Consider the following 23,870-nt stretch of genomic DNA (forward strand, 5'->3'; position numbering starts at 1 on the left):
ATCTTCTTCTTGGATTGATCCCTGGATCATTATGTAGTGTCCTTCCTTGTCTCTTGTAACGTTCTTTATTTTAAAGTCTATTTTATCTGATACGAGTATAGCTACTCCAGCTTTCTTTTGATTTCCATTTGCATGGAATATCTTTTTCCATCCCCTTACTTTCAGTCTGTATGTGTCCCTAGGTCTAAAGTGGGTCTCTTGTAGACAGCATATATATGGGTCTTGTTTTTGTATCCATTCAGCCAGTCTATGTCTTTTGGTTGGGGCATTTAATCCATTCACGTTTAAGGTAATTATCGATATGTATGTTCCTATGACCATTTTCTTAATTGTTTTGGGTTTGTTTTTGTAGGTCCTTTTCTTCTCTTGTGTTTCCCACTTAGAGAAGTTCCTTTAGCATTTGTTGTAGAGCTGGTTTGGTGGTGCTGAATTCTCTTAGCTTTTGCTTGTCTGTAAAGCTTTTGATTTCTCCATCAAAGCTAAATGAGATCCTTGCTGGGTAGAGTAATCTTGGTGGTAGGTTCTTCCCTTTCATCACTTTAAGTATATCATGCCACTCCCTTCTGGCTTGCAGAGTTTCTGCTGAGAAATCAGCTGTTAACCTTATGGGAGTTCCCTTGTATGTTATTTGTCGTTTTTCCCTTGCTGCTTTCAATAATTTTTCTTGGTCTTTGATTTTTGCCACTTTGATTACTATGTGTCTCGGCGTGTTTCTCCTTGGGTTTATTCTGTATGGGACTCTCTGCGCTTCCTGGACTTGGGTGGCTATTTCCTTTCCCATGTTAGGGAAGTTTTCGACTATAATCTCTTCAAATATTTTCTCTGGTCCTTTCTCTCTCTCTTCTCCTTCTGGGACCCCTATAATGCGAATGTTGTTGCGTTTAATGTTGTCCCAGAGGTCTCTTAGGCTGTCTTCATTTCGTTTCATTCTTTTTTCTTTAGTCTGTTCCGCAGCAGTGAATTCCACCATTCTGTCTTCCAGGTCACTTATCCGTTCTTCTGCCTCAGTTATTCTGCTATTGATTCCTTCTAGTGTAGTTTTCATTTCGGTTATTGTATTGGTCATCTCTGTTTGTTTGTTCTTTAATTCTTCTAGGTCTTTGTTAACCATTTCTTGCATCTTCTCAATCTTTGCCTCCATTCTTATTCCGAGGTCCTGGATCGTCTTCACTATCATTATTCTGAATTCTTTTTCTGGAAGGTTGCCTATCTCCACTTCATTTAGTTGTTTTTCTGGGGTTTTTTCTTGTTCCTTCATCTGGTACATGGCCCTCTGCCTTTTCATCTTCTCTATCTTTCTGTCACTGTGGTTTTTGGTCCACAGGCTGCAGGATTGTAGTTTCTCTTGCTTCTGCTGTCTGCCCTCTGGTGGTTGAGGCTATCTAAGAGGCTTGATGGGAGGCTCTGGTCCTGACTATTTCTTAAAATCTCATTGATAGGTATTTAATATGATTTTTAAAAATTTATTTATTTATTTAATTTATTTATTTTTGGCTGCGTTGGGTCTTCCTTGCTGCGTGTGTGCTTTCTCCAGTTGCGGTGAGCGGGGGCTACTCTTCGTTGCGGTGCGTGGGCTTCTCATTGCGGTGGCTTCTCTTGTTGCGGAGCACGGGCTCTAGGCGCGCGGGCTTCAGTAGTCGGGGCACGAGGACTCAGTAGTTGTGGCTTTTGGGCTCTAGAGCGCAGGCTCAGTAGTTGTGGCGCACGGGCTTCATTGCTCCGCGGCGTGTGGGAACTTCCCGGACCAGGGCTTGAACCCTTGTCCCCTGCATTGGCAGGCGGATTCTTAACCACTGCGCCAGCAGGGAAGCCCAGGCTCCAGCCTTTTTAAAAATGTGTTCCTTCCACCTTCGTGGAGCCGGCGTAGGGGATGGGGAGGAGTGAGAACCCGATTGGCAGGGGTCCGGTCGCAACCCCGGAAGGGGACGGGGGACGATCTAAGAGGTGGCACCGGGCCACAGTCGACCCCCAGTGACAGCTAACAGCTGCAGTGCTGCCCCTTCCTGCCCCAGGACCTGAGCTCAGGTCCCGGGGCGGCTGGAGAAACGCACTGTTTTTTGGTGAGGTGCTCTTACTTACTGTGTGGAGCTGCTCCGGCTGCCCCGGCGACCACACCCCTGCAGGGCCCTGTGCCCGTCCTCCCTGCCCCCTGCCCAGGGCTCGGAGAACAGCAGTCTCTGTGGGGCAACCCGCTTCCAAGCCCTTCAGTGACCACGGAGGACTGGGAACGGGCTGGGCTACCGGGGAGCCTGGGCATCCAACACCTGAGCTCAGCCCTGGGGGCTCACGTGAGGGCAGGGGCTGGGGGTTGCGGGCGGTGAGCGGAGGGGCCTCCAGCCGGCATCAGCCTGGGCCCTGGACCCGGGGAAAGGCCTCACCCTCTCAGTCCTGACCTGCCGCTCAGGAACCCTGTGGCCCACCAGCCCGAGGCTTGTGTCGCCCGCCATGGACTGCCCGGCACACGGCTGGGGTGCCAACGCCACACCTGGATTTTGCACGGGGACCACCTGGGGGCTCGGTGCACAGGAAGACGAGCAGCCCCCAGGCCCCGACACGCCCCTTCCATATCCATCGAGAGGTGCCTGATGGAAGGCCGGCTGTGCTCCTTTTCAAGCCCCAGGGAATTCACACGAACAGCCCTCCCGGCCACGGGGTGCCTGCCCACCGGCTCTGGGCCTGCGACCAGCCCAGAACACAGAAGGCACCGAAGTGGGTGCAGGGAGCTGAGCCGGGGCTGCAGAAGGGCAGACACCACAGCCTGGTCCACAACCGACTGCCCTAGGGCGGGTGAGAACGGGCGGGCAGGCTGAGGGGAGGACAGAGCGTGGCACCGCCTGCCCGCCTGGGCCACGGGGAGAAGGTCGGGGCGCCGCCCGCGCGCTCGCTCCGCTGCCTGGCGTCCTTTGTGGGGGCGAAGGGCCGGAGGCAGGGCTCCCGAGGAGCTCAAAGGCCCGGGAAGGACACACGGGACGGTCCAGAGCCACCCTACCGCTCCAGTGGTGCAGCACCCTCTCTGAATTCCTACTGCCACCAAAACACATCCCTAAGGCCTTTGGGAAGAATCGCTAGGACCCAGGAAGGCAGCCCCCTGCTGTGGTCCAGACTTCAGCAGCTGCCGATGATCAGAGGGAGCCAGCCGGCCGGCCTTGAGCAGGAGGACAGGACACGGGGACAGGGACAGCCACAGCCGGGCTTCCCACAGCTGTGCCCACCGCCAGAACCAGCTCCAGCCAATCACAGCCCCCGAGATGCCAAACAGTGACGGGCGAGAGGCTGGCAGGAAACTGACACCCCCTCACTGGAGAGCCTGCCCGGCCGGGGTGCGGGGCACCATCCCCGTCTGAACTCACCCCACAGCTCAGCCATCTCCCAGTGACCCAGACGCGTCACCACGGCCCCAGGGCTGATCCCCGACCAAGGTCAGAACTCCCCCCAGTGTGACGGCCCCCATGCCACTCCTGTGGTGGAAGGGACGGCAGGCAGAGACCAGGAGTAGAGTCTTTTTATTAACGGCTGCGTTTTCAAAGAACCGTTTTGTTACCAGGAAAGCTCCCCAGGAAGGGATTGCATTAGTGCAACAAGGGGGAGCCTTGATGCCAGGCTCTCCAGACACTTCCAGGTGGAGACTTTTGGCCTAGGCCGGCCGCCGGGGACTCAGGGGCTGGGAGGACACGCGGCCCCTCCCCCGCCCTGACGGGGCGCTAAGGCACCCGGCCCGCCTGGGTGGGCAAAACCCCGTGCCTTCAGCAGGCCGGCGGCTTGCAGCCCTCAACCTGCAGCCCTTTGCTCAGGAGGAAGGCGTCCTGCGTGGGGTCACAACCCAGGAAGAGCTTCACCATGCCCTTGGCATCCTCGGAGCCCCCTGGCCTCAGAATGCAGCTTCTGTAGTCCATGGCAACCTGACGAGAGGGGGTGGGGCTGCAGGAGGGTGGAGCACCCCCTTCACTGAGGGTGTGGGTGTGGCCACCTCTGCTGTGACTCAAGAAAGGGCAGGGGAGCAGGGGGTCCAGGGCAGGGCCCTCAGAGCCTGGCAGGCCCAGGCGGGCGGCACAAGCATCTAGGCCCAGGCCAAGGACCTCCGTGTTGGTCTGCATGGCAGGCTGGCCTCTCACCTTGCCACTCAGGACGCCCTCCCGCTTGAAACGTGTGTGGAACGTGTCCGCGGAGTACACCTCGCTGCACAGGTAGCCATAGGACTGGGCGTCGTAGCTTCCTGCCAGGCGGCCGAAGGTCGCAAGCAGGTGGGTCCCTGGGACACACGCGGAGAAGCTCCTGCCCGGCCCCCTGGCCGCTCCGTGCCCCTTCCCCAGAGAGGGGGCCTCAAAGCAGCCCTGTCTGAGTCCCCTGCCACTAGAGGGAGTATTGGCCCAACACTTCTAGAAAACGGGGACCTTGCGGGCAACTCAGTGGAGGGACACAAATAAATTTTTGCCGACTTTCTGCTGAAGCTCACGAGGGTTCACCCCGAAGCCTCTTACAAGGTCAGCTGCCCGAGGCTCCGAGGGATGAGTCAGGGCTCACCTTCCAGCACGGGGAGAGCGCGGGTTCAAGCGCTCACGAGGGAGTGAACTGCGTCTCCGCACCGACACGCACGGGCAAACCTCGTCGACGCGTTCCGTCCGGGGTATGAAGCCCTCTCCTGCCTCTTCCAGGCTCTCCAGAAAGCACGTGCAGATACGCCCACCCCACCCTCGGACTCCGCGGGCCACAGCTGGAGGGACCAGCCCAGGAACCGAGGCAGGAAGAGGCCAGAGGTCAGCGGGCCTCGGCCAGAGCCCGTCAGTCGGTCCCCCTTCACACACCACCAGAGGATCCTCTTGACCTGGGCAGTAGCCGCCAAGCGACCGCTAAGGTGGGCCCGGCGTGCACTTGGCTACCTGGCGTGGCTGGGACCCCGAGGACCTCCTGGCAGAGGCGGGCATTCTCCTGGGCCGGGTCCGCGGGCGTCTGCGTGTGCAGGGCCTTGTCCACCTTGGCCAGGACGATCTGGCGCAGGTTGAAGAGGCCTGGAGGGCGGGAGGAAGGAGACGGGGGGCTGGCACTGTGTGCAGGCCGCGCTTTCCAGCCGGGCGGTCCGGGAGCCCCTTTCCTTTCCCTCGGCCCGACCGCACCGGGGTTGGCCAGCCGGGACTTGATGAGTTGGCCAGCAGCTCTGGGGGACGGCGCTGCCCGTGCCCCACCGAGACTGGCAGCAACGCCAGGGCTTCACAGGGCGCGGCGCTCCCGGCCCCAGAGCCTTCCCTCTGGTTCTCATCACCGGCTGTCGCCAGAGTCGCAGGTAACGTGCCTTTCTTGTCGTTTGTCTTTTTTCCGGCCCTCAGCCACGCAAAGGTGTGAAGCCCTGACACTCGCTGCCACGTGGATGCACCCTGAGAACACGATGCTCAGCGAGACAAGTCAGACACAGAAGGGCACACAGGGTGTGACCCCACTGAGGGGGAACATCCAGAACAGGTAGATCCACAGAGTCAGAGTGGGTTCCTGGTTGTCAGGGGCAGGGGAGGGGAGGGAATGATAACTAAAGGCGTGAGGGACATTTTTGGGGTGAGGGAAATGTTCCAAAATAGGGCAGTAGTGACGGCTGCACAGCTCAGTAAAGTGTCCCCACGCGCTCCGGTGCAGCCTGTGAGAGCATTGCTCTCAGGACGAAGGGCTGACCGCAGGAAGACTGAAGGAGCACTGGGTCCTGGGCCCAGACGCTCAGCTGGGGACACCCCCGCCCCCCCGGTGGGGAAGTCCCTGGGACTTGCTGAGCCTCCACCGAGACTGGCAGCAGCCCCAGGGCCTCACAGGGCACGGCGCTCCCGGCCCCAGAGCCTACCCTCTGGTTCTCATCACCGCCTGTCACCAGACTTGCATGCAACGTTCCTTTCTTTTCTTTTGTCTTTTTAAAGGCAACTCTTGAATACACGTATTTAACATGCAGGGAACCAGTCCTGACTCCTTGATCTGCGGCTTCCAGGCTCCAGAGTCTCGAGGACATCCACTTCCATTTTTTTACACGCCCTGTGCGTGGGGTTTGATGATGGAAACTGACACCGAGGGCGTCACCACGTGCGGGGTGACATCAGCGGAAGAATCCCGTGGCGAGGGCCTGCCTGAGAACCACGGGAGAGCCCGGGCCCTCCCCGCCCCCTGCCTGCAGCCCCGCGCCCGCACCCACCTGGGAGCGGAGCTGGTGCATCGCTTGCCAGAACTCATGGAAGTAGGTCTCCAGCTCATCATGCTGCAACAGGGAGGGCGGGTTGGGCGTAGACTTGGTGAAGTTGGCCACCATGGCCGCGATGGCAATCTGGCGCCTCCCATCCTGCTGCAGGCAGCCCGGCTGCAGGCCAAAGCAGGCCATGTGCCCAGACTTCCCTTCCCTGGGGAGGGACGCGGGTGAGGCCCCGCTTCCACAGAGGAGCCCTGGCCCACGGCCGACAGGTTCCCCCACGCATGCACCGAGGGTAGAGGTCCAGGTAGAACTTGCCGATGGATGACCTTGTCCGCGGCCGCGTCCCGGACCGTGTAGAGCCTCACATCTCCGTGACACACGGCACCCTCCTCCAGGTCGAAGGTCAGCCCCAGCAGCTCCTGGGAGATGCCCAGCTACCCGCGCGTGACCACCTGCATGGGGAAGGACTCATCGAGCAGGTATTGGTCCACGTGGTAGCGCGTCTCCTCCCCCTGGTTCATGTAGCAGCACAGGTCCTAGACGTTGATGGGCCCGTCAAAGTGCAGGCCCCGCCTCTGGCACTTGGCCTTCTTTAGGTCCAGGATCACGGCCGCTCCTGCTCCCCGAGGGGCTTCAGCTTCTGGGCCAGCTCATCTGCGGGCGGAGGGGAGAGGTTCGGCTATGTCCCTGTGGCAGCCTCCCAGCCGCCACCCACCCCACGCCCCTCGAGGCAGAATGAAGGGTTGGGGAAGGCGACCCCCAAGGGCTGACACAGTCGGGTCTCAGGCAGCACCACGTCCAGTCAAGGTCCGCCTGACCCTCGGGGAGGCGGGGTTACCTAGGAAAGTGGCCACCACCTGGCTGGTCTTGGCCATGTTCATCTCCAGCACGGAGTCGGCACGCGTGCTGAACCCCAGCAGGCGGGACTTCTGAGCCTGCAGCCTTACCAGCTCCCCGAGGATCGCGCAGTTCTCCTGGAACCCAGAGACGGCCAGCGCTGGGGACCGTGGGCCACGCCCTCCCCACGGGCCCCGGGCCAGGTCTCTGAGGGCGGGCAGGGCTCTCAGGCCACTGGCGGGCACAGCCAATCCCCCTCCCTCCTCCTCCTGGCCCGGATTTCTAGACACTTTGGTGCTGTCCTAACACGTGGTCTTTATGAACACAGGTCCTTTTGGAACCAGAAACGGCGTGAACCGTGATGAGCTCTAAGGCCAAGGGCAGGAAGAAATGTGACCAGGCTCTCCAGGAGCCACCCAGGGGCCTCCCCGGGCTCAACAATACAGACTCGGCTGCCGTGCAGACAGCAGGTCATCCCCACGGCGCCCGAACACCCAGCCCCCTGGACGGCGAGACGCCTGTTGCTGCAGGTGGCCTGGGGCTGGCTGGTGAGGCCCGGCCCCAGGCGTACGCCACCTTCTCTGGGGCCACCTCTCCGGCTCTGCGGTGGGGTTCTCCTGGGAGCCCCCAGTCACCACAGGACCAACGTGGCCTGTCTGCAGCCCAAGAAGGTGGGGACACAGGACTGTCCCCCATGACCCCCACATCACCCACGAGGCCGAGCAAGCACCAGTGGTGTCTGCGGGGAAGATGAAGGGCTCACGCACAGCCCCCATCTACTGAAGATGCTGAACAGGAGAAGCACAGACTGCAGCCACACGCGGTATGGACCAAACGCAAGTGTCCTTGCAGGAACCGATGTCTGAATGTCAAGGCCGTACCCGGGCCACAGTGAGAAGGCCCAGACCCCACGCAAGGCACAGAGAGGAGATGGGGGGAACATCTGCGAATCTGAGCTCATCGGGCATCACCCCAGAAGGAGAGGGAGAGGAGGAGGGAGAGGGAGAGGGAGAGGGAGGGAGGTACAGACGTCTCTCCCTTCCCTGGGGGTTCTCTAGTGCAGCCAAGGCTGAAAAGCACTGCATTTCGGGAGATGGGTCCTCGTGGAAAAGTTAAATAGTAGCTCATGGCATTATCGACACATATTAAAAAGGCCCCAAATCTTGGGGAGTCAGGGAGGGGAGCTGGCGGCTGCCTCGTAAAGGAGGAGAGATTGGGCGTCAGAGGAGGTGCCTGTGCAGCCCGCCGCCGCTGCCCAGGACCCCGCAGACTTCATCTCCCAGCTGTGGTCCCGGGCTGGAAGGCAGCGGGGAGGTCAAGCCGTCCAAGCATCAACCTTGACTTCAGGGCTGATCTAAAAGGCGCCTGGTGTTTGTTGAAGCAGAAGAAAGAGAAAGCAGTGGGGAGAGGAGGGGAGGGGGAGGGAGCTCCCATCAGCCCTTCTCCCTCTCTCCCTCTCTGTCTCCCTCTCTCCCTCCTTCCCTCCCTCCCTCTACCTCCCTGCTTCTCACTCTCACTCTCCCTCCATCTCTCCCTCTGCCTCTCTCCCTCTCCCTCTTTCCCTCTCCCTCTCTCCCTGTCCCCCTTTCCCTGTCCCTGTTTCCCTGTTCTGCTCTTCCGATACCTCATTCCCTCTCCCTCTCTCCCTCTCTCCCTCTCTCCCTCTCCTGCTCCCTCTCCCTCTCCCTCCACCTCCTTCCCTCTCCGGAGAGGGTGCCTGCTTCCTTCTCTGTCTCCCTCTCTGGAGAGGGAAGGAGGTGGAGGGAGAGGGATAGAGGGAGGGAGGGAAAGACAAAGGCGTCTCTCCCTCCCTCCCTCCCTCCCTCTCTCCCTCCCTCTCTCCATCTCCCTCACTCCCTCCCAGAGATGGAGAGACAGAGGAAGAGGCAGAGACAAGGGAGAGGGAGAGGGAGAGAGAGGGGGGAGGGAGGGAGAGAGAGAGAGGTGTCTTCCTCCCTCCCTTTCCCTCTCTCCCTCCCTCTCTCCCTCTCCTGCTCCCTCTCCCTCTCTGGAGAGGGAAGGAGGTGGAGGGAGAGAGAGCAGGAGAGGGAGGGGGGAGAGGGAGAGAGAGGGAGAGAGGGATAGAGGGAGGGAAGGAAAGACAAAGTCGTCTCTCCCTCCCTCCCTCTATCCCTCTCTCCCTCCCTTTATCCCTCTCTCGCTCCCTCTCTCCCACTCCCTCGCTCCCTCTCCTCCCTCTCCCTCTCCCTCCGTCTCTCCATCTCCCTCACTCCCTCCCAGAGACTGAGGAAGAGGCAGAGACAAGGGAGAGGGAGAGGGAGAGAGAGGGGGGAGGGAGGGAGGGAGAGAGAGGTGTCTTCCTCTCTCCCTTTCCCTCTCTCCCTCCCTCTCTCCCTCTCCTGCTCCCTCTCCCTCTCTGGAGAGGGAAGGAGGTGGAGGGAGAGAGAGCAGGAGAGGGAGGGGGGAGAGGGAGAGAGAGGGAGAGAGGGAGGGAAGGAAAGACAAAGACGTCTCTCCCTCCCTCCCTCTATCCCTCTCTCCCTTTATCCCTCTCTCGCTCCCTCTCTCCCACTCCCTCGCTCCCTCTCCTCCCTCTCCCTCTCCCTCCGTCTCTCCATCTCCCTCACTCCCTCCCAGAGACGGAGGAAGAGGCAGAGACAAGGGAGAGGGAGAGGGGGGAGAGAGGGAGAGAGAGAGAGGTCTCTTCCTCCCTCCCTTTCCCTCTCTCCTTCTTCTCTCCCTCTCCCTCTCTCCCCCCTCCCTCTGCTCCTCTCCCTCATCTCTGCCTCTCCCTCCATCTCTCCCTGTCTGAGAGGGAATGAGGGAGCGGGAGAGACGGAGGGAGCGGGAGAGACAGAGGGAGGGAGAGGGAGAAGGAGGGAGGGAGAGGGAGAGAGGAAGGGAAAGGGAGAGGGAGGGAGGGCGAGACATCTCTCCCTCTCCCTCTCCCTCTCCCTTTCCCTTCCTCTCCCTCTCCTAGAGGGAGGGAGGGAGAGGGAGAGACAGAGGGAGAGGAGAGGGAGGGAGCGAAGGAGAGGGGGAGTCGGAGAAGGAGGTAGGGAGAGGGAGAAGGAGAGAGGGTGCCTGCTTCCCTCTCTGTCTCCCTCCCTCCCTCTCCGTGTCCCTCTCTCCCCCCTCTCCCTCTCCCTCTGTCTCTCCCTCTCTGGGAGGGAGAGAGGGAGAGGGAGCAGGAGGGAAAATGATGGAGGGATGGAGAGGGAGAGAGGGTGAGGGAGAGAAGGAGAGGAGGAGGAGAGAGGCAGAGGGAGGGAGGAAGAGACCTCTCCCTCCCTCCCTCTGCCTCCCTCCTTCTCCTCCCTCTTCTCCCTCTCTCTCCAACTCTCCCTCTCCCTCCGTCTCTCCATCTCCCTCACTCCCTCCCAGAGAGGGAGAGACAGAGGTAGAGGCAGAGCAGAACACGGAAACAAGGACAGGGAAACAGGCACAGGGAGAGAGGCAGGGACAGAGGGAGAGGAGAGGGAAGAGGGAGAGGAAAGAGAGGGAGGGAGAGAGGGAGAGACAGATGGAGAGAGAGGGAGGGAGAGAGAGAGAGGGAGAGGGAAAGAGGTAGAGGGAGAGCAGAACAGGGAAAGAGGGACAGGGAGGGAGAGAGGGAGGAGAGGAAGCAGGGAGAAAAGAGAGAAAGAACACACCATCTACATTTCTGTCAGATGACACCGGGGATCCTTACACAACCAGGAGAAAATAACACAGGGAGGCTCTTTCTCAGCTGGAACTGGCACTGCAGAGGGGGCCAAACACCACCAGGCTGGCCACACATGTCCAGCCGCCGCTCCAGCCCCGTCAGCCGTGAGTCCGGTCACCAGGGCTCTGAGTGTCTGCTCCAGGGAGCTGGGGTTCACCCTCTCACCGGGGAGGCCGGGCCAAGACCGCGGGGCCCCGGGCTGGACACATAGGGGGGAAAAGCATCCCCACAGGACAGCTTGTGCGAGCAGATTCAGCTGCCAGATTCTAGAGGCCCGGGACCACCCTGTGGCCCGTGAAAAACAGGAGGCCACGAGGGTCTTGCATCGTGATTCCTGTCCGTTGGACTGTAAAGTTTATGTAGGGAATCTTGCAAACAGTGGTAACAAGGCTGAATTGGAACGAGATTTAGGCTATTACGGACCACTCTGAAGTGTGTGGGTTGCTAAAAGCCCTCCCGGCTTCGCTCTTGTTGAATGTGAAGATCCCCGAGATGCAGCCGATGCTGTCCGAGAACTAGATGGGAGAACACTATGTGGCTGCCGAGTAAGAGTGGACCTGTCGAATGGGGAAAAGAGAAGTCGAAATCGTGACCGCCTCCTTCTTGGGGTCGTCGCCCTCGAGATGATTATCGGAGGAGGAGTCCTCCACCTCCCACACATCTCCAAGATGGAGAGCCTTCTCCGTCAGCCAGAGCAGGTCCCTTTCTAGATATAGGAGAAGAGAGAGATGACTGTCCCAGGAGAGAAATCACAAGCCGTCCCGATCTTTCTCTAGGTCTCCTAGCCGATCTAGGTCAAATGAAAGGAAATAGAAGACCACTTTGCAAGAGGAGTGGTGTACAGGCAATAACTTCATTTGACAGGAGTATGTACAGAAAATTCAAGTTTGGTTTGAGACTTCTGAAGCTTGGTGCACTTTTTAAATGTTTTAGTTGTTCACATTTGTTTGTCTCTTGGGACAGTGACCCATAAAGGTGTCATTCTCTATGGTTTGAAATGGGTCACATGAGGCATGTGATATGAAGAATTGTTACCTTCCAATGTTCCCTTAAGCAAAATTGAATTTGCTTTGAATTTTTGGTCTTGCCTAGACTGATAATAAAACTTTAACTCCTGCCCACCTAAAGTGTGATGTTTACTATTATGGAAACAACACTGGCAAAAGTGTAAAAGACTTTCTGTAGCTGGGATATGGTATGCAGCTGTAGTTAAGCAAGCAGTCTTTAAAAGGTGCTGTGAACACAAGCCAGCAGGTAAAAATGAAAGCCACACCCTTACCCTAGATTAGAGGTTTAAAAATTCCACTAGTCTTCACACGGGACAAGAGGTTGTCCAGGGAGTTGAGAATCTAAGAAGTTTCAAGGAAGTTAGTTTACCTTTGAGTTAGGTCATAAGTCCCCTCTGTGATTGCTGTACATGAATACATAGCTCTTTGTAATATTTTTTGGAAATCTGAGATGATCAAGATACCAATGTCCTGCCGGATTAAGAGTATTGTAGAGCTGAACTTTGAGTTACTGTGCAATTTTTTTTTTCATGCTGTCATTTGTAATATGTTTTGTGAGAATCCTTGGGATTAAAGTTTTGGTTGCAAAAGAAAAGAAGAAAAGAAAAGAATCCGCCTGCCAGTGCAGGGGACACAGGTTCAAGCCCTGGTCCGGGAAGATCCCAGGTGCCGCAGATCAACTAAGCCCGTGGGCCACAACTACTGAGCCTGCGCTCTAGATCCTGGGAGCCAGAACTACTGAGCCCCCACGCACAACTACAGAAGCCCGCACGCAACGAAGACCCAACGCAGCAAAAAAAAAAAAAAAAAAAAAAAAAGACGCTACTGGCCCGGTGATCAAGGGTAAAATCATTTGTCATAAGTCCCGTTGATGGTGTGTATCCTTGATGTGACCTGAGGAGAATGGCATTTTTATCTCTGTCTGGATCTTCCGCCCCAAACCCCATAACTCCAGACCAACCATAAGAAAACATCAGAAAACAAACAGACAAACAAATTGAGGGACAAAATACCTGACCAGTCCTCCTCAAAACTTTCAAGGTATCAAAACCCAGGGACATCTGAGAAATGTCACAGCCCAGAGGAGACTGGGACAGAAAAAGGATGTTAGGGGAAAACTAGGGAAATGCTAATGAAGTGTGGACTTTAGTTAATAACAATGTATCCATCTTGGTTCCTTAGTTGGATAAACATGTCATACTAACGTACTAACGTGTTGGAGATAGGGTTACTGGGTCAGGGTCCACGGCACTCTACACTCTGTACAGATCTTTGCCACTTTTTTGTAACTCTAAGCTATTCTAAAATTAAGCGAGTACTGAACAGAGATAAGAATGTTATTTCCCTGATTTGAACATGCCTGAGTTTCTTTTCATGGTCACATTTTTGCTATCTGGATGTGTCTTGGAATCAGTAGCAAAGGAGAGTTGCCAGCCCCTGGAAAGATGTGGGTGGTTTGCAGGTGGCTTGCTCTGGAGCTGAAGACCACGGTGGGAAGTCTGCAGCCTCGGGCTGCACTTAGAACCATGGGAGGGGATGGGCCAGCTCAGTTAGGGATGGAACCTATAAGTAAAACTTTTTTCTTTTCCATTATGGCTTATCACAGGATGTTGAATATAGTTCCCTGTGCTAGACAGTAGGATGTTGTAGTTTATCCATCCTATATTTAATAGTTTGCATCTGCTAACCCCAAACTCCCAATCCAACCCTCCCTCACTCTTTCTCCCCCTTGGCAACCACAAGTCTGTTCTCTATGTCTGTGAGTCTGTTTTTGTTTCGTAGACGAGTTCATTTGTGTCGTATTTTAGATTTCACATATAAGTGAGATCATATGATATGTGTCTTTCTCTTCTGACTTACTTCACTTAGTATGGTAATCTCTAGGTCCATCCACATTGCTGCAAATAGCATTATTTCATTCTTTTTATGGCTGGATAATATCCCATTGTATATATGTACCACATCTTCTTTATCCATTCATCCATCAGTGGACATTTAGGTAGCTTCCATGTCTTGGCTATTGTAAATAGTGCTGCAATGAACATTGGGGTGCATGTATCTTGTCTTTCTTTTTTTTTCTTTCTTCCTTTCTTCCTCCCTTTCTTTCCTCCTTTCTTTCTTTCTTCCTTTCTTCCTTTATTTCTTTCTTCCTTTCTTTCTTCCTTGCTTCCTTCCCTTCTTTCTTTCTTTCTCTCTCTCCCTCTCTCTCTTTCTTTCTCTCTTTCTTTCTTTTTCTTTCTTTCTTTGTTTTTTTTTTTGTCACACAGCATGTGAGATCTTAGTTCCCTGACCAGAGATGGAACCCATGCCCCCCGCACTGGAAGCACGGAGTCTTAACCACTGGAGCACCAAGGAGATCCCAGGGGTGTGTGTATAGTTTTGAATTAGAGTTTTCTCCAGATCTATGCCCAGGAGTGGAATTGCGGGACCCTATGGCAGCTGTATCTGTTGCTGCACGTCTCACATCAACCACCTGCACTCCAATCCTTGCTCTCAACGTCATCTTTGGGGAACCCAACCTGCGACAGGGACCTTGACAAGAAGAAATGGCTCAGGGAAAAGCTACCTGCACAGGGAGGAGATAGAGGCCATCGCCCCTGGGGTGCGGCGCGGAGAGTGGGCACAGAGATTTGTCATTTCACCCCCGATGCCCATCTCAGCCCTCCTGGCTGCCCCACTCTAGGTCACCTCGGGATACAGAGGTGACCCGGTTAGAGTCCCTGCCTGTGCAGGAATCTGGGGGCACCAGCGGGTCTGAATAATATTAGTGCAGGGTCTCCCCTGCGGCACTGGGGTTATTCGGGGCGGGTCATCCTCTGCTGAGGGCCCCTCCTGGGCACTGTGTGGGGTTTAGCAGCAGCCCTGGCCACACCCCTTTGATTCCAGGGGCCCCTCCCCCCCAGTTGTGACAACCACAGATTTTCCCCACACATCACGGAAGAACTGGGTGAGGCGGGGGCAGGATGGCCCTGGGCGAGGACAGCTGTGTTGAAGCAACCAGCCTGGCCCAGGGCAAGGTCTGCCCCAATCCCGTCAGCGCCTGCATTTAGACCTGCCCCTTTCCTCTCCCACCTCCTCTGCCCTGCAGTGGTCTCCGAGACATCATCGCCATGTGATAAATCACACCTTCTCAGTCGACTGTTTGCTGCCCTCGCTAGAACGTGAGCTCTTTGAGGACAGGGATGCTGTTATGTCCCCAGCACCTAGAAGAGTGTCTGCTGTGTAGTAGATGCTTCATAAATACTTGCTGAATAAAGGAGTTGAATAAAGGGATGAGTGGATGGATGAATGAAGGTTACAATGGAAGGAGGGGGGAGATTCCCTTTCTGGCTCTCGGGGGTTGGGAGATCAAGTGAAAGATCCGTCCTAAATAGGCTGATCAGCCTTCTGGGGTTCCCCGGGACTGAGGGTTTCCCCAGAGTTCCAGCGCTCAAACCTGAGCGGTCCTGGGCAAACTGGGGGCGGGTGTTGGTCACCCTATCTAAACACAGTAACAATTCCAGCTGCAATAGCAATGGCCAATGACCTCTATGGTCTTATTGACCATGCACAGTTCTTTACCTGGCAGGGAAGGGTGGGCCGGGATGGGAATTCTGGTGATCCAGGGCGGGTGAGGGCACACCCCGGGCTTGTGCAGGGGAGTCCAGGAAGGTTCTGGAGGAAGTGACAGTGACACAGGGGGGAGGGAGGAGTCTAAGGAAGAACATCCCACATGACAACGTGTGCCAATGGCCCTGGGCCCAAGGTCACACCTGACCAGGGCTTGCCTTTTTTTTTTTTTTTCTAATTTACTTTTTCCCACATGGATATGCAATTGTCCTAATGCCATTTATTGAAAACTCCTTAATTTCCCCACTTTCTGTCATATCAAGTTCTCATAGATCTGTTTCTGGACCTTTATTCTATACCATAGAGCTATACGTCCCATCCTTGCACGACTGGGGCTGTTTCATCACTATAACTTTATTTTTTATTCATTTATTTTTCTTGGCCATGCCGTGCGGCATGTGGGATCTTATTTCCCTGACCAGGGATCGAACCCGCGCCCCCTGCCAGTGGAAGCTCGGAGTCTTAATCACTGGACCTCCAGGGAAGTCCCCAGGGTTTGCTTTGACATCCATCGAATGGTGGCAGGTGGGCACGGGGAGCAGCTGTCTCTGAGCCATCCTGTGTAGAAATGCAGGCTGGAGGGGAGGACAGATGGAGCGGGAGGGGAAGAAGCGGAGGAGGGAGGGAGGGCGGGCGAGAGACAGACAGAGCATGAAAGCTGAAAAGAGCTCCTAGTGCCGGGAGCCTTGGAGCCAGAGCCTGGGAGCCAGGGTGACTGGCTCTCCTCCCTGGTGTGTGTGTGTGTGTGTTGCGGGGGGTGGCTCTGGGCTTCTCAGGCTGGGAATGGGGTGCACAGAGCAGGGACGGAGCAGGGACCCTTCTCTCTGGGACCTCGTGGGCCATCCTCAGCTCACAAAGCTGAGCCACTCCTGGCCCTACGAGTGGGGGGGCTTATCCTCCCTGTCCCCTGGATCACACCCCCTCACACACAACTTCCCCGTGTGTGTTCCCAGCAACCAAGAGAATCTGTTTTTAAAAGATTTGGGGGAGGGGGGTAAACATACAAACAAGAGCAGAATGGATACTTTTTCAGAATGTGAATGGCTCTGTGTAAGCCCACCCCCAGGGTAACCACAGTCCTGACCTCTAACACCCTTGACGAGTCAGCCTTGGTCTGGGCTTGCGGACCCACGGAAGCTTCCTCATCCCCTCCTTCAGATCCCGTCTCTCCCTTGGCGTCTTTGTGAGAAGCACCCGGGGAAGTGGGACTGCTAGGCTGTACTGCTGCTAGAACTCCACCTGGGCTCCACCAGGCTCCAGCCCCCCACCCTGTGCACCTCTCTGACCCTGAGGCACCTCAACTGGTAGCAGCCGCATCACCTTCCCTCCTGGGACTTGTGACACTTAAGGGAGACACCGCAAGGACAAGCCTTTGGCTCCCTGGCTGGCAAAGAGCAGGTGCTCAATTGTCATAAGTGTCCGTATCAGTGAGGGTTCTCCAGACAAACAGAAGCCATAGGGTGTGTGTGTGTATATACACACACACGTACATATGTACACGCGTACAAAAATATACAGCAGTGTATCTATGCAGTATGCATACACACATATACACATATAGTATATACAATACACACCTACCTGTATACACACATATAAAAGGCATAGTTTGTATATCTACAGTATGTATACACACATATGCACATAACATATACAATACCCACATACATAGACACTATACATACACACATATAAAATGCATCGTTTGTATGTATACAGTATGCACACATACGTATAACATATGCAATATACACACCTAGGTACATATATGTCATACATATAGACACACATACAAAGATATTTAGGTGTGTATATAGACAGTATACATACATACACATATAATACATGCAATACGTACACGTACATACATATAGACACACATATACACCTACATATAAAAGCATATAGCATAAAAATATATATGTACTGTATATATAAATTCATCGTATGTACACGTACATATATCATATATATCAGATATATACATATATACAATGTATACACACACATACACACCTATATGTAAATATGCGCATGTACATACACATATAAATACATACGCAAGTGTGTATATAACAGTATATACATATATACATGTAACACCTAGAAACATATACACATACAGGTATACAACATATATACACACCTATATATAAATACACACTGTATACATACATACAGTGTACATAAACTGTATATCTACACACACCCATATATCAATATATGGGTGTGTGTATATACACAGCATGTTCACATTTATAAAATGTATACTATATATATGCACATACATACATGTATACAATATATACACACAAATATATAGGCTTGTATGTATACTGTATATAGTACTTACACATATACTACAAACGCACGCACATATAAACATATGTGTATACATATATATAATATGTATGCACACATATAGAAATTAATAGGCTTGTATATATTCAGCATTTTTACATATATAGTTTTGTTTTAAGGAGTTGACTCATGTGACCGTGAGGCAGGCAAGTCAGGGCAGGACTCTGGGCTGGAGACACAGGGAAGAGCTGATGTCCCAAGGCCATTGGAGGAACAGTTCCCTCTTTCTTCGGAACCTCATTTTTCTCTCCAGTCCTTCAGCTGATGGACCAGGCCCACCCACGCCACGGCATTGACAATCTCCTTTACCCAAGGTGGACCAATTTCAGTGTTCATCTCTTCTGAAAAATACCTTCCTGGCCACATCTGGAATAATGTTTGTGGTTGCCGGGGCCCCACGCAGTGCGCACATGAGATTAACCATCCCCGTGGCGATGATGACACTTTATTTTCTCCCTTGACCATTGTCACTACTATTCCAATTAAAATGGCAGCGCCATGAGGGCAGGGCATTTCCTTTTTTGCCAGTACTGAGCGTCCAGGGTCTGGTGCCTAGCATAGGCTAAATACAGGGCATTTTTGTGAACAGAAGCCGGGATTCCGGCTGTCATATTTAATGAGGAATTATAGTCTTATTATTGGGTGGGGGGTGTGTGTGTGTGTGTGTGTCACGGTACGTCAAGGGCGGGAGTCGAACCCGCCACCCCAAGCCCCGAGGGGGTCTCCCCGGGTCCCGACTTCGGGCCGGTGCGGGTGGCCGGGGGCAGCCGAAGACGTGCGTGCGTGCGTGCGTGCGTGCGTAGGTGGAGCGGGCGAGTCCACGGGGTGGGCGGCGCGCGCGCGCCGCGAGTGAGTGGTTCAGCCCGGCCCCGGCTCATTGTGCTCGCCTCACGCCGGCCCGAGTTGGCGGCAGCGCTGGAGGTCCCGGGCCTGTGACCACAAAGAGGGAGCCGGGGGCCAGACGGGAGCGCGGCGGCGGCGGCGGCGGCGGCGGCGGTGGCTGAGGTCCAGGCCAGGCCCCCTCCCCTCAGCCTCCCGCCCGCCCGCCTGCCCGCCTGCCCGCCTGCCCCGCCCCCGCCGGCGGGCGTCCCGCCCCTCCCCCCAACCGCCAGACTAGCCTGGTGCGGGGGCCGCGCGCGAAGACATGGGGGAGAAGTTGGAGCCCAGGCTGGAGTCGTCCGTGGGGGCCGAGCCCGCCGTCTACCCGTGGCCGCTGCCGGTCTACGTGAGTGCCACCCGTCCCCTCTTCCCGGACCCCCGCCCCTCTTCCCCCACGGCGCGCGCTGAGCCCACCGAGAAACGGAGCGACTCGAGTCGCCAGACCCTCTTTGGAGCCCCCCTTCCCGCCCCGCCGTGGTTCTCCGCGGCCGTGTCCAGCCCCCGCGCGCAGGGTGGGCAGAGGGGAGCCGGGGCCGGCCGGGGGCGCAGACTCGGCCGCGGGGACCCCGCGCTTCCGAGGGGCGCCCGAGCCGGGCTGCCGTTGGCTCTGTAGGGCTGGGGACCCCGGTCCCCCCGGGCCTGGACTGCCGGCGGGCTTGCCCTTCCGTACTTTATGATCTGACATGTAGGGTTTCTTTTTCCTGGTAGTTTATTCTTAGCGCTGTCAACGTGCTTAGCTTTTTTATTTTTGAGGACACCCTTTCCTTCCTCTCTCCAGTTTTTTGTGTTTTTGTTTTGTGGTGTTTTAGTTAGGCATTTTGTCCCTCTGATCTTGAGTGGGTGGGCTGGCTGGACCCTTGGAGAGGAGGCGTTGTCTCCCCTAATTTGAGTGGGTGGGCTGGCAGGGCCCTTGGAACGGAGGCATTGTGTCCTGTAATTTTAGTGGGTGGGCTGGCTGGACCCTTGGAGAGGAGGCATCCTGTCCCCTGATCTTGAGTGGCCTTTGGCAAATGACACGCCGAACGGAAATTTACACAGGCGTCCGGTGATTCCAGAAATGCAGGGTGTCCGGGCAGGTGGGCGCCCGGCCTCTCGTCCCCCGTGGCGGCGTGGTGCGCGTGTTGTTGTCTCAGGGTTTACGCTTGGGCCCTGCAGCCCACCTTCGGGAGGGAAAGCGCAGCGGGCGCCTTGGGCCGGCGCCTTTGGGGCGCCCTTTCGTGCGCTCGGCTTGCGGGGGACCGGCCTGCAGGGGAGCCGGCGGGGAAGCCCGCGCGACCCGCCGCCCCTCGCGCGGGCTCCGTGTGTCTCAGTTTGTGGAAACTGTGTCGCGGCCGGGTGCGGGTCGGGACGCTGGGACCGCCTGGGAGCCGTTGTTGACTCCGGTCCCCGGTTCTCCGCAGTTCTCCGAGGTCGGAGGGTTTCCAGCCCGCCACTGCGCGCTGGCGCCTTCTATTTTTTTGCTCTTCCTGTGGCCAGAGGCGCGGCTGAGTTGTGCACCCATCCCTCACTCTCCGTGTCCCTCTTCCTTTATTGTCTGGTTACTCGCTGGTTACTTTCCTCCCTCCCATTTTATCATTATCTGTGAGTTTTATTAACATGACGTTTACTCCCTCTTTTAAATTAATAATGAAGGAAACTGTGAAATGGTACTTTTATCTTTAATGGCTGATGCTGTAAAAGTGACAATTGCAATGCAAGCATCTTTCCCTCACTTGACTCCTGTCATGCATCTCAGTAGTGTCTCTGTGACAGGACTTGAAATGATAGCACCCACATCTCTTGCAGCTCATTCACACTGAAGGGATATAATCCTCGGTTTGCTATCACAGCCACTTGCCCAGCTCAGACTGTGATGTCACAAACCAAAGATGATTCTCCCTCAGCAGGAAGAAGCCGGAGAGATGAATCTCCCCCATGATGGACCATCAGCCTTATTCAAATTTGGTCACTTCATGAAGAAAAATTAACCATAATAAAGATCAAAGATACCGGCTAGTTGAAATACCCTGTTGAATTAAGCTTGAAAAACTTTTCCATGATACTGGAATGAAGGAAGTTCTTTCAAAATTCTAAGGAAAAATTTGAGAGTTATAATAATGCAGATATCAGTAAATATTTATGGAATTAAAAATATTATGTAGTGCTGGTCCCTTTAAATGTTAACACTTAAAAATAACTTCTAGGTATGTTTCTTATTTTCTATGCAAAATCATGTGGCTTGCTATTTCAGACAAAGATGACATATCAATCTGAAAAGAGTCGGCAAAGACACAAAATGGATGTACTTTCTCTTGACCTATACACCTACTTTTATGTTCTCATGGTTTAAATAAAAAGTACAGCTTTTGGGTTATTTAAGAAGAGCAGAAGCTAAAAATACAGTACTAAATATCATTGCAAGGATTTGGTAGCCAAAACATTTGCTCCATTTCTAGGAAAGAATCCATTAAGACAAAATTATATTACTTTTATAATATAATACTTTTTATATCGTGTGCGCTTGAAAAACATTCTAAGTTACAGAAACAATTAGACAGTCATTGAGTACTCCCCAAGATGTTCAAAATCTCTTTAGTTGTTAAATCTATCAACACACAACACAAAAACTCTCATAAATAAACCACATCTTCAGGTATCCAACCAAATCTTCTAGCATAAAATTCCTTATCCGTTTGTACCCATGAGATGCTAAAGTTGAAGCAGTTTTCAACTTGAATCATTGATAAATGATGTGTTAAAAATTAGCTAATGTTTTTATTCTTTACTTTTTCACTTAAAATGAAGAAGAAACTGTAGATTGGGCTAATTTGGAATAAATTGCTATAGAGTTGTTTTTGGAAAGCTGTTATTTAAATCTCAATAATCATTATTCAGAATGGGTTATTATAGAGGAATAGCTTGATTTAGATAGGAAAGAGAAATGAAGGTTCACTGGGACTGATGCTAACCAGGGCTAAAGGGGAGGTGGGTTTGCTCATCCATTGTCTTTAGAAGATAAATCATAGAAGCAACGTCCCTAACCTGGTGGGACCTGGGTCTCTTTGTACATTACAATGAGTAAATAAAATCCAGAAGACTTGAGGAATGTCATTTTATACCCCCTTCAGTTCTATCTATTGGAAGCAAATTGTTTGAGTATAATATTGTTAATCTCTTCTTTTTGCCTAAGTTAAACAACTCTTTGAGTTGAAATAGTTTTGTAACTTAAAAAATATATGCCTATTTTCAAAGCATGTCAGGTTACAAAATATAATGAGGAAAAAGATGAATTCTTAAGGGTTCAGGTCCATGTCAGTACAGTTAAAAAATACTTTTAGTGAGGGCTGGTGTACAAAGTACTTTGAAATTTTTAAATAAACATTTTTCTCTGCAACAAATTGATACACTACAGTATTACTGCTTGTATTTGAATTGCTGCTTTCCTTTACTGGAAAATGACGGGTGAATTTCTGTAATGAATTCCGACTTATGACATTTAAGGTTATTTATAGACTGTCTTGAAGAGAGTGATGGGATCATGTAATTTACTCTATTAATTAAAAGTTGAAAGAAGGAAAGAATTCAGTGAAATGGAAGAATTTCAAATTTGACTTATCAGGCAAGTACTGAATAATTACTTTAGATAGATTTCCCTATATTATCGGAAGATAATCTCCTATATCATCTCTTACCACCATCAGAAAACCACCCCCCAAAAGGGGGACCTCATTCATATTGAAAATAACTTCTTAACGTGCAGGCATTACAGTAGGGCATTCTAGACACTGGGGGAGGGAAAAACCATTGTATTTTTTTCTAACATTCATGTTCAACTTATTTCCAAAGTTCTTTAAAGTGTGGCATTCTTACAGGTGGACAATGTTGCTGAACAAGCGTTTGTTTCTTCCCTTTTCTTCCCCCAGGCTCAAAGATTTGGAAAGAGATAGTTAACAGAAAAGGTAAGGTAATCTCCACCTTAACAAAATATATGATCAAATGTGACCATTTGACAGATACTATGTAGTTCATAAAAACAAAATTAAGTGGAATTGGCTCTCTTTTCCCTAAAGTTGAGGATGACGTGGATGTTTCTGTCTAATGTGCTGTACTAATAGGCTATTATGGATTAGCTTTTGGTAACTCATCGAGTTTCCCAGTCTGGGTTCCGTACCATCAAGTCTGGATTATAACTTGTCCTGGTCACACTGTTTTTCCAAATCAGTTTTGTTCTAGTACTCTATTATGTGTCTGTTTCACCTCTAATCTTTCCATTTGTCACCACTCTGGAGATGGTGTGTGATATGATCTTAACGGAAACATCAGGAACATGTCTTGTGAATATTTAGTTTTCTTTTTGGCCGACTCAGCATTGCCTGCCATTCAGTCATTGTTATGTGACCAGGCAGTGTAACTATTTGTGTATTAGTCCATTGGTTCCTACCTTGGGAATGTGGAGACTTGTAAACCTCTGTCCTTCCCTTAGGAATGCATGAAGGAGAAACGGAATCTCTTGCGTGAATTTCTGCAGACAGAAATAAAGAATCAGTTGTGTGACTTGAAAACCAAACTACATAGAGAAGAATTATCAGAGGTAAGTCGTCAGCATCCCGGCGGCTAGAAAACGTTTCCTCCCATGTAACTTGTCTGTGACCAGGGAGGCAGAATAATCCCACCTCTCCCTGTTCCCTGATAGTTATGAAGGAAGCGCCTGTGTTTCCTTATTCTCTCATGGCCCCTTGTTTACAGTCACTGCTACTTAAATGATCCTTTCCTGCTGTAGGAGGGCTACCTGGCTCAAGGCAGATCCCTTTTAAATAAAGATTTGTCCTTGGAGAACAGAGCTCATGCTTTCAGTTGGGAAGTGAACGGCTGTCTAGAAAACGGGAGCCAGACAAGTGGTGAGGAGCGCAGAGTGGAAATAGCAGAGAAAAACAAGTCCCCCAAACCTGTTTCCAAACTTTGCATGCCCAGGAGAAGCAAGTCCGATGGAGAAACAAACTGTAAGAGCGCTTGACTCGTTTGACCTCGTTGGAATCTGGTACCACCTAAGGGGAGGACAGACTTGGCGCCATAGGGTCTGTCTGTTCCCCCCCCACACAACCCCTCCACCGGCAGTACTTGTTTTTTGTGTATCCTTTTTTTTGGTGGGGGGATGGCTGTGTTGCTCGGCTTGTACCATCTTAGTTCTCCAACCAGGGATCGAACCCCGGCCCTTGGCAGTGAGAGTGCCGAGTCTTAACCACTGGACCGCCGTGGAATTCCCTCTTGTGTATACGTCTAACTAGCTTAGATATATACTTTAAATTTTTGTCTTCAACCAAGTTATAGAGCATTAGATCCCCAAATGCGGTTGAATTTATGAGGTATAAGATAA

This window comes from Eschrichtius robustus, chromosome 1, assembly GCF_028021215.1.
Source record: "Eschrichtius robustus isolate mEscRob2 chromosome 1, mEscRob2.pri, whole genome shotgun sequence".
Taxonomy (NCBI): Eukaryota; Metazoa; Chordata; class Mammalia; order Artiodactyla; family Eschrichtiidae; genus Eschrichtius; species Eschrichtius robustus.